Below are 13,702 nucleotides of genomic sequence, written 5' to 3' on the forward strand. Positions count from 1 at the left end.
CGCCACCACACGGGCCCCACCAGGGCAAGCGCGCCTGCCCCCTCACAGACGGCGCTGTCGTGATGAGGGAAGGACCCCCACTTTCCGCTGGGTCTGTCCACCCAAACTGGCTCTGGCTCCCTCCCGAGCGCCTGCCGCCTCTGGCCCCCCTCCCTCCCGGCCCCTGTCTGACCGCCCCCACCGCCTGCACCCCCTCTGTGAGCCTCACCCCCCAGCCGGTCAGATGCCCCACAGCCTCCCTCCGGGCAGCGGGCAGCATCTCTGCCTCCTCCGCTCCTTCTGCAAACACTGACCTTTCCCGTCCTGGGGAACCACGACTGGATAGAGCGCATAGCCCCTAAGCAGAATTTCGTCCCAATTTCCACCTTTCTGTTCCAGATCGAAATACCTTTCCCCTGTCCTTCTTATTCCAGTGGCTCTCTCCGTCCCTGCCTCCCATCTCCCCGTGCCCTGTGCCCTCGTAGCCCCTTGGCCTCGCCTGCTGGTGGGGGGTCCGGGAGAGCCCCGCACTGTCTTCTGCATCGTGCGGTCTCCCCGGACCCGGGACGAGGGGCACACGGAGCTCAAACCGGAGTTCGTGGACACCTGCTGCGTCAGCACAGGGGACCCACGGGGCCACTCGACGCCCGTGGGGGAGCTGGCTCTGGCTCCAGAGCACAGGAGGTGACCCGGTGCCCCCGCACGGCACATCTACCGGGCTCCCCCTTCTTGAAAACACCGTCTAGTGTAGTGAAATGCACGGAACAAAACTGACCGTCTTAACCACTTCTGAGTGCAGTTGAGGAACGTCAGACGCGCCCTCATGTGGTCCCGCTGCCGCCCCCACCATCCGTCCCCTCGACGACCTTCCCCTCTCCCCAAACTTGCCCCATTAAACTCCGTCTGCCCCGCCCCCAGTGCCCCCACCTGTTTGTCTGAACCCGACTCCTCTAGGGACCCCGTGTCAGTGGGACCCCACCGCGGCTGTCCCACATGACGGCCAATTTCACCGAGCACAGCGTCCTCCCGGCTCGTCTACCTTGTAGCAGGTGTGAGGAGTCCCTCCTTTTCCAGGCGGAGGAACATTCCACTGTGTGCACGGCCCACGCTGTCCTTATTGATGGATCCGAAAATGACACTCGCGTTGCTTGCACCCTTTGGCTGTCGTGAGAAGCGCTGCTGCGCACACGGGTGAGCAAACAGCTCTCCAGGACCCTACTTCCAAATCCCGTGGGCGTGCGGCCAGCAGCGGGACCGCTGGGTCACGGCAATCGTCGTTACTTTATTTTTTAGGAACCACCGCGCCGTTTTCCGCGACAGCCGGCAGGGCGCAGAATTCGCAGCTTCTCCCCGTCCCCCGCACACTGTGTTTTGGACAGCGGCCACCCTAAAGGCCGCGGGTGGTACCCGGAGAACCCGTGGTGTGCTCACTGGCCGTTGTACATCTTCTTCATAAAACCCATATTCAAGTCCGTCGCCCGTTTCTGCCTCAGATGTCTGGTTTTGCTGGTGGGTTTTGCTTCTCCGTGTTCTGGGCCTCGATCTCTGGTCAAGTACGTGGTTTTCTCCCCCTCTGCGGACCGTGTCCTGGGAAGCCTGCCTCGGACCCTGTAGATGCATCTGCCAGGCCTGTGTGCAGCTAAGCACGGGCGGACGGGGGCTCGCCTCGGGACGAGCGGGTTTCCCAGTCACTACCGAGGCGCCAGGGGCCCCTGCGGCCCCACCGTGGAGCCCCCAGCCCCACCAACAAGGGCAGCACGTTTTACAAAGTGCTTCACACCAGAATTTTCTCCTCTGACCTCACAAGGAGGCCACACCTTCATTTCCACGGGGATTCTCATCCCCGTTTTATGTTCAAAGCTCCCCGTTTTTAGGAGCTCACCACAGGCCAGGCTGCTACCGAGCTCTGTGTGTGCAGCCTCTGTTTCAAGGGCACCTAGGTCAGCGTCTGCTGTTAGCCCTAGCCATGGGGGAAGGACAGTAGAGCCCACAGGGCTCACGTAGCTTGTCACCAGGCTCGTGGAGATGTGGCACCCAGCCTGGGCTAACCGCTCCGCTGGAGAAGGAGATATTGAGGCACACAGACCCAGCACGGCCACCTGCGCGCGTGGTGAGGGCAACTCATCTCATCCTTCCTCATAATCTCGCGACGCTGAGCACAGCCCACGGGGTGGCCCCAGATCGGGATCTCCCTGGTCATTTCACACTTGCTGTGGTCAGCGGAATAGCAGCCCCTAAAGTAGATCCTCGCAGGGGCGCCAGGGGGGCTCGGTCGGTAAAGCGTCTGGCTCTTGATTTCGGCTCAGGTCACGATCCGTTTGTGAGACTGAGCCCCACGTCAGGCTCTACACTGACTGACGGTCAGGAGCCTGCTTGGGATTCTCTCCCTCTGTCTGTCCCTCCCCAGCTTGCTTGCTTTCTCACGCTCTCTCTGTCTCTCTCAAAATAAACATTTAAATAAATAGATAGATAGACAGATAGATAAAATACATAAATAAAATAGATTCTCACTCCCAGAATCTGCAGACGTGACGAAATCAGAAGTCTTAAGATGTGGCAATCGTCCTGGATTCTCTGGGTGGACCTGATGTCACCTCATGTCACAGGCGGCAGGGGAGACACGACACACACAGCAGCCAAGAGGCCGTGACAATGTGTGTGACAATGGCCACATGCCAGGGGACGCCCGGAGTGTCCAGGAGCTGGAAGGGGCAGGACCACCCTCCCCAGCGGGAGCTCGGCCCTGTGACACCTGGGTTTCAACCTAGTGACACCGAGGTCAGCTCAGGCCTCCGGAACGGTGAAATTCTCCATTTCGGTTGTTTCAAGGCCCCCAGTTCGTGGTCCTTTGTCCTTGTGGCCCTGGGACCGAGGCACTCACACGGTGCCCTACCACAAAATAAGTTTTCGAGGCCTGGAACCAAGTCGGCGGGAAGTGCTAACAGCTCTGGGGGCCAGTTTGGACTCTGACTGTCGTTAACTAAGCTTAAGCTGGAATCACCCACGGAGACGGGAGCTGGCGCTGGGCCCCCAGACCCCTCCCCTCCCTGGCCTCAAAGCCCAGCTCCAGGGACACTGCAGGGCCAGGCGGGCTGACAGGGGCGGCTGCCCTTTGCTGACGCCAGGGGGACCAGGAGCCCTTATTACACTCAGGGACGACAAAACCCACCGCAGATGCTTCTCAGTTGCTATGGAGACACGGCGCTGACAGCATCCCGGGTTTGGGGGGGCCTTGCTGTGACGGATGCTGTCCCCTGAGCCCCAGGACGGCCAGGGGTCAGCTCCTTCCTCGCCTAGGGCCTCAGTTTCCCTGCTGTGAAACGAGAACTCTGTTCTGCTTAGTGGCCCTCAGCCTCTGGGCAGGGCCCTGGGGGCCTAAGCCGCAGGCTGGGAGCCGTACCTGCGTGGTGGCTGCAGGCGCAGGGCTGTGTGCAGGGGACACCCCTGAGCTAGGTCCCCACCCCAGCTCTCTGAAAGACAGTCACGGCGTCCCAAGAATTCTCCTCTCCCCCCCCCCCAACCCCCAGACCCCGGAGAGGCTGAGGCTCCAGAGGCAGCGTGACCTCCCAGCCACTTTGCCCCCTAGCACAGCCCTAACCCCCCACCGCCCCCCGCTTCTCCCCAGCCCCTGTCCCCCCCAAGCTCTAACTTGGCCCCCTAGCACAGCTCTAACTTGGGGAGCCACCACTGGGGAGTCAGGAGGGACGGGAGTGGCACCCCAGCTCGAGTCCCTAGCCAGCACATGCCAGCCCCACTCAACCCCAGGACAGGCTCAGGTTGGGGTGAGTCCCCAGAGCCTTCTCCGTGGGTGACGGAGCCGCATCACCTCCCACCTCCGGGACAATTCCTGTGCAGTCACCAAATCTCTCTGCTTAAGCCAGATGGAGTCGGGGGCCCGACACGTGCAGCTGTGTCCTCCCGAATAAACTCTGGGAACTCTTTCCCCGGGCTGGGTGGAGGCCTCTCAGTCCTCCCTCCCCGGATGCTCCCACCAGCCCACAGGTATGGTCTGGGCCAGTGTCCCCACGCTCCTCAGTGCAGGGGGGGGGGGGGGGGCAGGGGGGGAGCCCGAGTCAGCACCTGGTCCTTGCAGGGAGGAGGAAGGAGATGCCCTCCCGCTCATAAAAGCCAACATGGGCGCAGGGGAACAGGAGCCTTCAGAAAATGCACCACCTCGAACGGACAGCGGCCCGCGCCACGGTTCTGAAGCGACCCTGGCTTGGCTCCGTGTAAGACGGAGACAAGGTGTTCTGCCACAGGAGAAGGGGAGGGTGCTGTCACCAAGTGATGGCCTGAGAATGTTCCGGAACCCAGCGAGGCAGCAGGGGGGCTGGCCACCCCAGCCCGCCCCCGAGGCGGTTCCCTGGCTTCTAGGACAACGAGGGATAATCCACAGGTGTGCAAAGCAAGGGGGCTGGGAGCCAATCAGGGGCCATCTGCATATGTTTGCATGTTAATCAGTCTCCTGGTTGAGGGTTCTACCCGGCGTTTTTCCCTGCAATTTCTTTAGTTCATGTGTCCCCAGGCCCTGGTGACCCTCCGGGACCACACTCCATTCACGACGCAGAGCAGTGAGGACACCCTAAGGCCTGTTCAGCCCGGGGTCTCTAGGGCCCCGACCCAGACGAGCTTTGGCTGCTAACACGGCCCCACCTCGAGGACGGAGCCGGCTTCCCCCCACCGCCCTCACCAGGGCCCCGAGGAGAGGGACCTCCTCGAGCCCTCCCGACCTACACACCGCCCGGGGTGAGCCCTGGACCCACAGGTGGGGGACCTTCACGCCACCAGCACTAGCGCCAAGAATTCCAAAGCACAAACCGGTCACTACCTTCCAGCATTTTCAGGCTCCGACAAGAAAGAAGCCACCTAAGTCAACAACCGAGCACAAGGCGGCAAGTGTTAGGGTCTTAGGAGGGGTGGGAACAGAGGTCATGATGCCGGGGGCTGCCCCGGGGGCTTCCTGGAGGAGGTTCCTGGCAGGGGCAACCCCCCAGTGGCCGCTGGTAAAGCTCCCCAAAGCCAAGAGCAGTGTCCCCTCGGCCACACAGGCCGGCCCCCCCTGGGAGCACAGGGAACTGCAGACAGGTGTCTTACCTCCACGAGGGGCCACACGGTGCTCCCGGGGGGACCTCAGGCGGCTCTAACCGCCAGCGACCCCGCCCGATCCTGTGACATCGAAACGCTGTAGTGAAAACGGCGAAACGGAGGACTCGGAGCCGGCGGGTCACGCGGGGGACTGGGCGGACCCTTACGAGGCACACCTGCCAGCCCCGCCCACCACGGGGCAGGGCCGCAAGAAAGGGCCACGCGGGGAGCCCGCGCCTCGCGTTCCGTGGGCAGACGGGGGGGGGGGGGGGGGGGGGGGGGGGGGGCTGCGCGGGACCAGGGGCTGATGGGAAAGACCACAAGGGCTACGCACGGGACGCGGGAGACAGAACCGGAAGCGGAACCTGAGCTCCATTCAGGCCGTTGCGATAGGACGGGCGCCGTTAAGGGTGCTTAATGCGTCGGCACCTGCAGGGGATGAACGCAAGGCCGGGCCCCGGGCTTCCCCGGGCCTCACACTTGCCCCGGGGGGCACCACCAGCGCTCTCTGGGCACAGGTTTCGGGCCTCCCTCCTGCCCGGAGGCACACGGGCACTCTCTGGGCACAGGTTCTGGGCTGGTCCAGGGACACACACTCGCCCCCCGGGGTGGCGCGGGCCTGGCCGCGGCGCCCACGCCCATGGCCAGTAGCCCCTCTGGCGGTCCTCACCGGGACAGCACGCGTCCGAGCCGTAGCAGAGTGAACTTCGTGCAGAAATCAGAACTCAACACGTCTGTGCGGATTTCACGGCCCAGCTGAGCCCACCAGTTACCCAAAGCTTTTCCGCTTTTAGCCGCTTGGGCTGGGAAACAGATCCAGAGCGACGTGCATGGTCCCTGTGGCCTTGAACAGGGGGCTTGCCCCCTAGTGGGCGCTGTCCTGTCATCCTCTGGCCTCAGGGGCTTGGCCAGCTGGCGACACTCACACCTCCTCCCAATCAGCTCCTCATAAGTGGAATTTAAGAACCAAAACATAGGGGAAGGGAAAGAAAAAGATGATTAAAACAGGGAGGCAAAACAGAAGAGTGTTGTATGTAAGGGATGAATCTCTGGTTTCTACTCCGAAACCAATACTGCACTATATATTAAGTAACTTGAATTTAAATACATTTTAAAAAAGAAAAAAAATTTTCTGCTTTTAACGGACACCACAGAGGCCAGGAGGAAAGTGACCTCAGAAGGAACAGGGACAGGGTCGGGGATGCAAGCCCATCTCGGGGGTCAGGAGAGCAAGGGCTCACCTCCAGGAGACAGGCGGCTGCCTGCCTAGAGGGGTCCAGGCCTCACACACACAGGGGTGAGAGTGCCGGGCAGAGCCCGGAGCCCAGAGCCCCCCATCATTAAGGATCACCACACAGGGCTGGTCCTGCCTCCTCAGTGGCTCCCCACTCACCCCAGTCCCCGCCTCCCCGGCTCCTGCTTAGCAGCGGGATCGGGAAGGGGCCAGCCCCGCTGGCCCCTCCGGGGGGCACACTCTTCCGCTGGGGCGGTCTGGGGTGGGGGCTCCCCTACCCCATGAAGCGTCTCTGGGTATCAGCGGTGGAAGCTGGGTCCCCTCTCGATGTGGCCCCAGGTAGTCTCTATCCACATTGGAAGACAGTCCCCGGGCAGGCTGCACCCACCACTGACGGCCATGTTGACAGGGACCGGAAGCAAGGTACCGTGACGCCCTCGGGGCATCCCCCCCTCCGCGAAGAGATGCTCAGCGTTACAAGCTGTACAGATCTCCCACCCGGGGGCTAACGGCCCTCCGATTCCCACATGGAATGCAGACTTGAACATCCAGCATTTGGACCCAGGACACCCGACTGTCCTAGTTCATGGGGAGGGAAGCCATCGGCAAAGAGGGTGTCTGCCCGTGTCCTGGCCCGGTGGACAGGTGGGCGGGGCCGACGCCTGCAGGACCCAGCTCACGAGCAGAGAGAGGCAGGGCACCGGGCAGAAGGAGGGCGGCCCTCAGACGCTGCCAGAAGAAGGTTCCTGTGGCCGGGGTGGGGGCCCTGCTGCCTGAGGACCCGAGCCCTCACTCCTGTCGGCCAGCACCTTCTGGGAGGGGTCGCTGGGACCACACTGGAGCTGGTGGCTGTGCGCCGCTGTCCCTCCCCTGCCTTACACCTGCACAGGCGCGGGAAGGCTGACCGGACCTTCCGTGACCTGAGGTTGTCGGCGCTGGGGCTGACCGCACTGTTGGTGTGGACGCAGGGGCGGCACAAGGGAACCACCTGGGGGTCCAGGAAGGGCCAGGCCACAAGGGGCTTGAACAGCAGCAGCGTGCAGTAGGTCACGCACAGGACGACAGAGACCGGCATCTTGGTGACCTGTGGGAGACGGGCTCAGTCTGGGGGCCGCTCACACACCACAGGAAGGTGCGGCCACAACTCCCGCCTCGGAGCTGTTTGCGGAGTAGTGATGAGAATATTCCTAAAACAGTGACTCAGGGGCGCCTGGGGGGCTCAGTCAGTGAAGCCTCCGACTTCGGCTCAGGTCATGATTTCATGGTGCGTGGGTTCGAGCCCCGCATCGGGCTCTGTGCTGACAGCTCAGAGCCTGGAGCCCGCCTCGGATTCTGGGTCTCCCTCTCTCTCTCTCTCTGCCCCTCCCCTGATCGCGCTCTGTCTCTCTCTCTGTCTCTCAAAAGTAGATAAACATTAAAAAAGAAAACAGTGACTTAAACTGCATATCTGCTGGGCATCATGTGATGTCCCCGGCTGGCCTGGTGGATAAGATCACGAAACAGTTCCGTCTCGGGGGGCACCCGGTCACTGCCCTGTGTCCCCAGGTGCACCCTGCCCCCAGACCGCTTAGATTCCCAGCTGGCAAAGGCTGATGCCTGGGACGGGGCCTGGAGGCCCCACGCAGCCGGGAGCACTGCACGGGTTCCCTCGAGATGGTGCCGTCACGGTCTCCCCTTTGGGGACCAGGAAGCAGAGCTCGGAGGGCTGAGAGAACTCACGGCACGGCATCGCGAGCCCGCCTCCCCCAAAGCCCATCGCGCTCGTGACCGTCTGGACAGCCCCTTCCAGTGCAGCCGCCCCCCTCTGGGCGGGACCCCCCGCCCGCACCCCATCCCACTCCTTCAGTTCAGGAGTGCGCCACCAGACCCAGAGAGACCTAGGGGGTTCGAAGCCCACCCCCATGCAGCCCAGGACAATCTGATAGGACCAGGGTGTCTGAGGGAGTTGGGGTCACCGGAGAGGGGAAGGGGCACATGTCCAGGCCTCTGGGGGACAGCCACCGGCCTGGCCCAGGCAAGGAGCCTCCGGGGGGGGCGGGGCTCAGAGCTGACGGGAGGTCTCCAGGTGGCCCCTCGTCCGTTCTGGGGCCGGCCTCTCCCTGCCACCGTCTCCAGGGCCCAGAGGCGGGCAGCGGGTGAGGGTGTAGGTGCTGGGTTTGCAGGACCAAGGGACATCCCAGCTCCCGGGCTCCTGCTGGGTGACCTGGGCCGCCTGCTCGCTGAGCCTCTCTGAGCCTCCCTCTCCAGTCACAGCGTCAGGACAAGCAAACTCGTTCCCGAACTGTGGCGAGAAGGGTGCAGTCGGCACTGTCTTTTGCCCCAGAAAGTGTGACCACCTGTGTGACCAGAGCTCTGAGTCCGGGGCCACACTGCGCCCTGAGTGTGGACACACGTCTTTGCCACTCTGTGCACCTGGCTCTGTCTCTCCCTGTCTCTGTGTCTCTCTGTATCTATTTTCTATCTCTCTGTCCCTGTCTCTTTCTCTCTATCTCTGTCTCTATTTCTATATCTCTTGGTATCTCTGTCTCTCCCTATCTCTATCTCTCTATCTCTTACTCTCTGTCTCTGTCTCTCTCTCTATCTCTCTCTGTCTCTCTTTCCTCTCACATCTCTCTCGCTGGGTCACAGGTGTCCCCTCTGCTCAGTCCTCCCCCTGCCTCCGTCTTTCTGAGTACACCTGTCTCGGGCTGTCTCCCACGGCCTGTCTCAGAGACCCCCATGGCTTCCTCGCTCCCTGCAGTCGAAGTCACAAGCACCCTCGACCCCGCCATTCACACCAGGCCAGTGCGCCCGGCCCGCTTCCGCTCCAGGGCCCCCCCCCACCCCCCCAGTGCTTTCTGGTACGTGCCTCTCCCCTAAGCCCTGTCCTGCATCACCTCCCCCCCGCCCCCCACAGGCTGTATGTGTGCGCCTGCCCCATGCCCTGTGCTCTGTGCCCCGTGCTCCATGTCCCGTGCCCTGTGCCCCGTGTCCCATACTCCCGTGCTCCATGACCGATGGCCTGTGGCCCGCGCTCCCATGCCCCGTGCTCCCGTGCCCCATGCTCCGTGCCCCATGCTCCATGCCCTGTGGCCTGTGCCCTGTGCCCCGTGCCCTGTGCTCCCTTACCCCATGTCCCGTGCCCCATGCTCTTGTGCTCTGTGCCCCGTGCTCCGTGCCCCGTGCTCCATGCCCCATGCCCCATGTTCCGTGCCCCGTGCTCCACGCCCCATGCCCCTTGCTCTGTGCCCCGTGCCCCGTGCTCTCCAGTGCCAGGGCCCAGAACTGAGTGGGGGCTGAGCAGTCACCCGGTGAGTGAACAGACGCACGCCTGGCTGCATCCTCTCTCTGCCCAGTTCTGCCTCTGCCCCATCTCCCCGCCCCTCTGCCTACCAACCCCTCCTTTCACACTGCCCCCCCTCTGCCAGCTCCACTGGAGACCTCACGTACCTGCTTCCTGGAAGACCAGAAGTCTTTGGACCCGGCCCCTGGGGCCGCCTCTCCTGGGTCCCCACCTCCTGCCAGGCCTCACCGTCCCCTGTGGTGGGGCAGGTGGGACCGTGCGCTCCGGAACGAGGTCCTCCCGATGAGCCCGTACAGGACCGTGGCCGCCAGCAGGGGAGCGAGGGCCAAGACGGGGAGTCCAGCAGGCGGATGGGCAGGGAGAGGCTGCCGGACTCCTTGTAGACCCACTGAAGGCCCCGCCTCTCACGGACGCTGGGGTTCCCTAGGAAGAACCAGAGAGACAGTGGTCACACGTGCTCCCCCCCAGATGCCCACGATGATCCACTAGGCCCGGGGCCACGGTGCACGCAGTCTGCGCCCGCGTTGGGTGGCAGATGGCGACGTACCTGCAGCCACAAGGCGGCCGTGTTGGGCCCTGGGGCCGTGGGATCAGGTGAGCCCTGCGCGTGCACGTGTGTGTGCGTGACCAGCTTGGCCCGTCAGGTTCCCCATCTGGTCCTGTCGCAGAAGAAGTCGAGGGCCACGGGGATTTAGGGCGCTAGGTGGCAACCTTGACGGCTGGCGGAGCAGGGTGACGGTCCTGAGGGGAGGGTGGGAGGACGTGTGGGAGGGGCTGCCCCGAGGGCCGTGTCCCCTGAGGCCCACCGGGCTCAGCCACGTCTGCCGCAGGCCCAGGGACCCCAGTGTCCTTTCACAGACCTCTGACCTCTGGGAGAGCTCCAGTGAGTTTTTAGTTGCCAGCCCCCAAAGGTCTCCAACTGAGGCAGCCAAAGACATCACACACCCCTTGTCCACCAGCTCAGAGCCTAGACCGGGGTCCCCGGCCTGCCATGCCTAGGCCACGGGATCAACCAGCGTGGGCCGGTGGCGGAAACCCCTGGACCCCAGGCAGCGACAGCCCAGGAAAGTCAGGACCGGGCCAGCATTTGGATGTCAGAGGCCTCAATCGTGTCCCCATTCTGTGTGGCCCTGGACGAGCCACCTAGCCTCTGAGCCAGCCTGCCCAAGACCACGCAGCTAGGAAGGGGCGGAGCCCGGTTTGAACCCAGTCAGCGGGCTTCAGAGCCCACACGCTCAACTCTGGGCTACATTGCCCCTCGGGGCTAACATCAAAGCTGGAAGGAGCCCACGAGAACGTCCAGTGCAAATGCCCACTTCCCAGATGGGGAAACCGAGGCCCAGAGGAATGTAGGATCGCTTGGCGTCTCGTGGCAAGTTAGCAGCGGAGTTGAGGGAAGAGCCCCTCTGACTCCGGGCCTCCCGGGGCCTCACCCCTGCTCCCCTCTCTGGACACGGGGAACAGGCCTTCCCGCTCAGCCGAGGCTCAGGGTCCAAGGATCCCGGGCGGGAAGTGCTGTGTGGGAGGCAGAGGCCTGAGGGCCAGGGAGCGCCTTCTCTCCGCAGCAGATGCCAGGACGGAGCGGGAGGAGACGCCGATGCCCAGGAGCTGCTAGTAGGCGGTGCCCGGGCAGCCCAGAAGACCCACTGCCCAGCCAGGCCGCCAGCGACGTCGGGCAGCCCCCCGGCCGCCAGCACGGTGAGGTCCGCCAGGACCGGGCTGACCAGGTAGCAGCCGCTGGGGCTGTGCACGCCCCGGACGGTCACCAGGACCACCACGGCGTTGCCCAACATGCCAGTCACGTACACGAGGACCAACCTGTACTCAGTCGGGCCCGGGTCAGCCTCTCCAAGGGCCGGGGGCGCGTTGAGGGGATTGTCGTGGTGGCCGACCGGGCGCCGGAGCGGGCGAGAAGGGGGAGCTCCGGGAGGCATCCCCGGTCAGCGGGGCGGGGCCCGTGCACGCGCAAGGCCCAGCCGACACCTGCGGTCCTATAAGCCAGGCCCCGAGGGACACCAGGGACCCTGTGCTTGTGAGACTGCTGTTTGGCCAGACAAGGGGACAGAACGGGGAATACACATCTGAGTCTCCGCGGCCAGTCGGTGCCACCCGCGAGCCTGTTTCCTGGTGCACGAAGACAGCTGACAACCATACCTCACGCACAGGACCGTGGGCAGGATCAGCCCGGGTAATCGCTCCCTGGGCCTAGCACATCCTGAGTGCTCAGAGGTCAGCTGGCCTGTGTCGTGAGGAAGCCACACAACACCTCAGCTTCGGTGAGCTCATCTGTGAAGTAGGGAGACTCAGGGACACGGTGAGATTCTGGAGAAACGGCAGGGCACGGAAACTTCTGGACCTGGAGTCTGGTTCGATGTCTGCCACTTAACGTTAGCATTAAGGTTCCAATCTCCCTGAGCCTCGGCACCCCATCCGTCAGTGGGGCTGACGGCAGCTCCCTCCTCTCGTGCCGCAGGGAGCAAGCTCGATCAGCACACCGGGGTCGTGTGACGCCCACGCTGGGTCGCCCAGGAGCCGAGCCAGAAGCCAATGACCGGCTCTTGCCCGCAAGCCCCGGGCCGGGGCCGTGGCACACTCTCGCTCCCGAAACGGCCCAGAGTCACTCTGCCCCTCCGCGGGCGGCCACGCCCTGCTCCCCCGTCAGCCAGGCCGGCCCCCTCTAGGGCCCGGAGTGGGGGCAGGTGAGCAGCAGGGGAAGCTGAGGCAGACCATGCGCTGAGACAGCCAGCAGGCCGGGGCTTGGCCCAGTCCTGCCGGCTCTAAGTGGCCAAGAGCCCCCGCCGCAGCCCCCACGGGGCAGGGACCAGGGCACAGAATTGGGGCAGGGCCGGGTGTGCCCTAGGACGCTGCCCACACACCTGCACACGCACAAACACGCAGACATGCACACACACACACACACACGAGCTCTCACGGACCCTCCTCAGCAGATCCGGCACACACGGCCACACACAGAGACATGACACACCCTGACACACCAACATGCAGCACACACGTCTTCCCGCACACACACGTGAATGACCCCCACACACACCCTAACACCCAAAACGCACAGACCCAAATGCACATGCACGTAGGTGAATCACAGCATAAGCTCACTCACCCCTCCACCGCCGCAAATACACACACACTGCCCACACTCACGTGGCAGGTGCACACGTGCGTGGAACACACACCCACGCCTGTACTCATAGACGCCTGCACACTTGGATCCACAGGGGCCCCCAGGCCCATCGCTCTCCTGAAAACGAGCCCCCGTTCTGTTTGGCTGAAGAGATAGTCAGGCCCGGACCCCAACACAGCTGCTGCCACCCCCAGGGCCTCAGCTGCCTTCTACCGTGGAGGCTGGCCGCCCCGGGACTGCACCCACAGTCCTCACAGCTGCCCCTCCAGTGTGCGGCCCCCCGCAGTGTGAGCTGGCCCGGTCCCTGCCTCCTCAGGTCTCAGAGGACCTCCCCAGGTCCCACCCCGCCTGCACGCCAGCCTTTCTGCACCAAACGTTCCACCAGATGGGCGACAGCCATCTCCCAGCCCAGCCCTGGAGAAACTTGAAAGCTCAGACAACTCCCCCCAGGAGGAGCCTTCCTCCTCCTTCCAGGGACAGGGAGGGGGAGACAGTCCTGGTGCCCCAGCCATTCCGCGCACGGAGGCGTCTCATCCCGCAGCTGCAGAGCTGTGCGCGGGCGAGCCTCCGGTGTGCGCTCACACACAGACACACGCGGCCCTGCCAACTTCTCCCCGCTCCCCCCCTCTCCCCGCCCTCCCCCTGCAGGGCTGACTGCCAACCCGCAGCAGCTTCCCCAGCAGGAGACCCGAGGCACAGCCCCCGCTTCCCCTCCCAGGCCTGGGGCAGGGGGCTGCCCGAATTCATCAGGCCGAGAGGGACCCTGCTTAGCCAGCTGAGCCACTGGTGGCCTAACAGGAGGAGGTACCAATCCAGGGAGGAGGTGGGGAGGGCATGGACGGGCCCCCTTTTCCTGCGCGGCCAGGCTGGGAGTAACTGGGGAACCCTCAGATGTCTACAATCTGCAGGTGACTCTGGTGTGGGGTCCAGCCCCGCCCCAGCCCTCGAGGGCCCTTCACAGGGCTGTGGAGAGGAAGGA

The sequence above is a fragment of the Panthera pardus genome, unplaced genomic scaffold (genome assembly GCF_024362965.1).
Source record: "Panthera pardus isolate Hobbes unplaced genomic scaffold, ASM2436296v1 HiC_scaffold_19, whole genome shotgun sequence".
Lineage (NCBI taxonomy): Eukaryota > Metazoa > Chordata > Mammalia > Carnivora > Felidae > Panthera > Panthera pardus.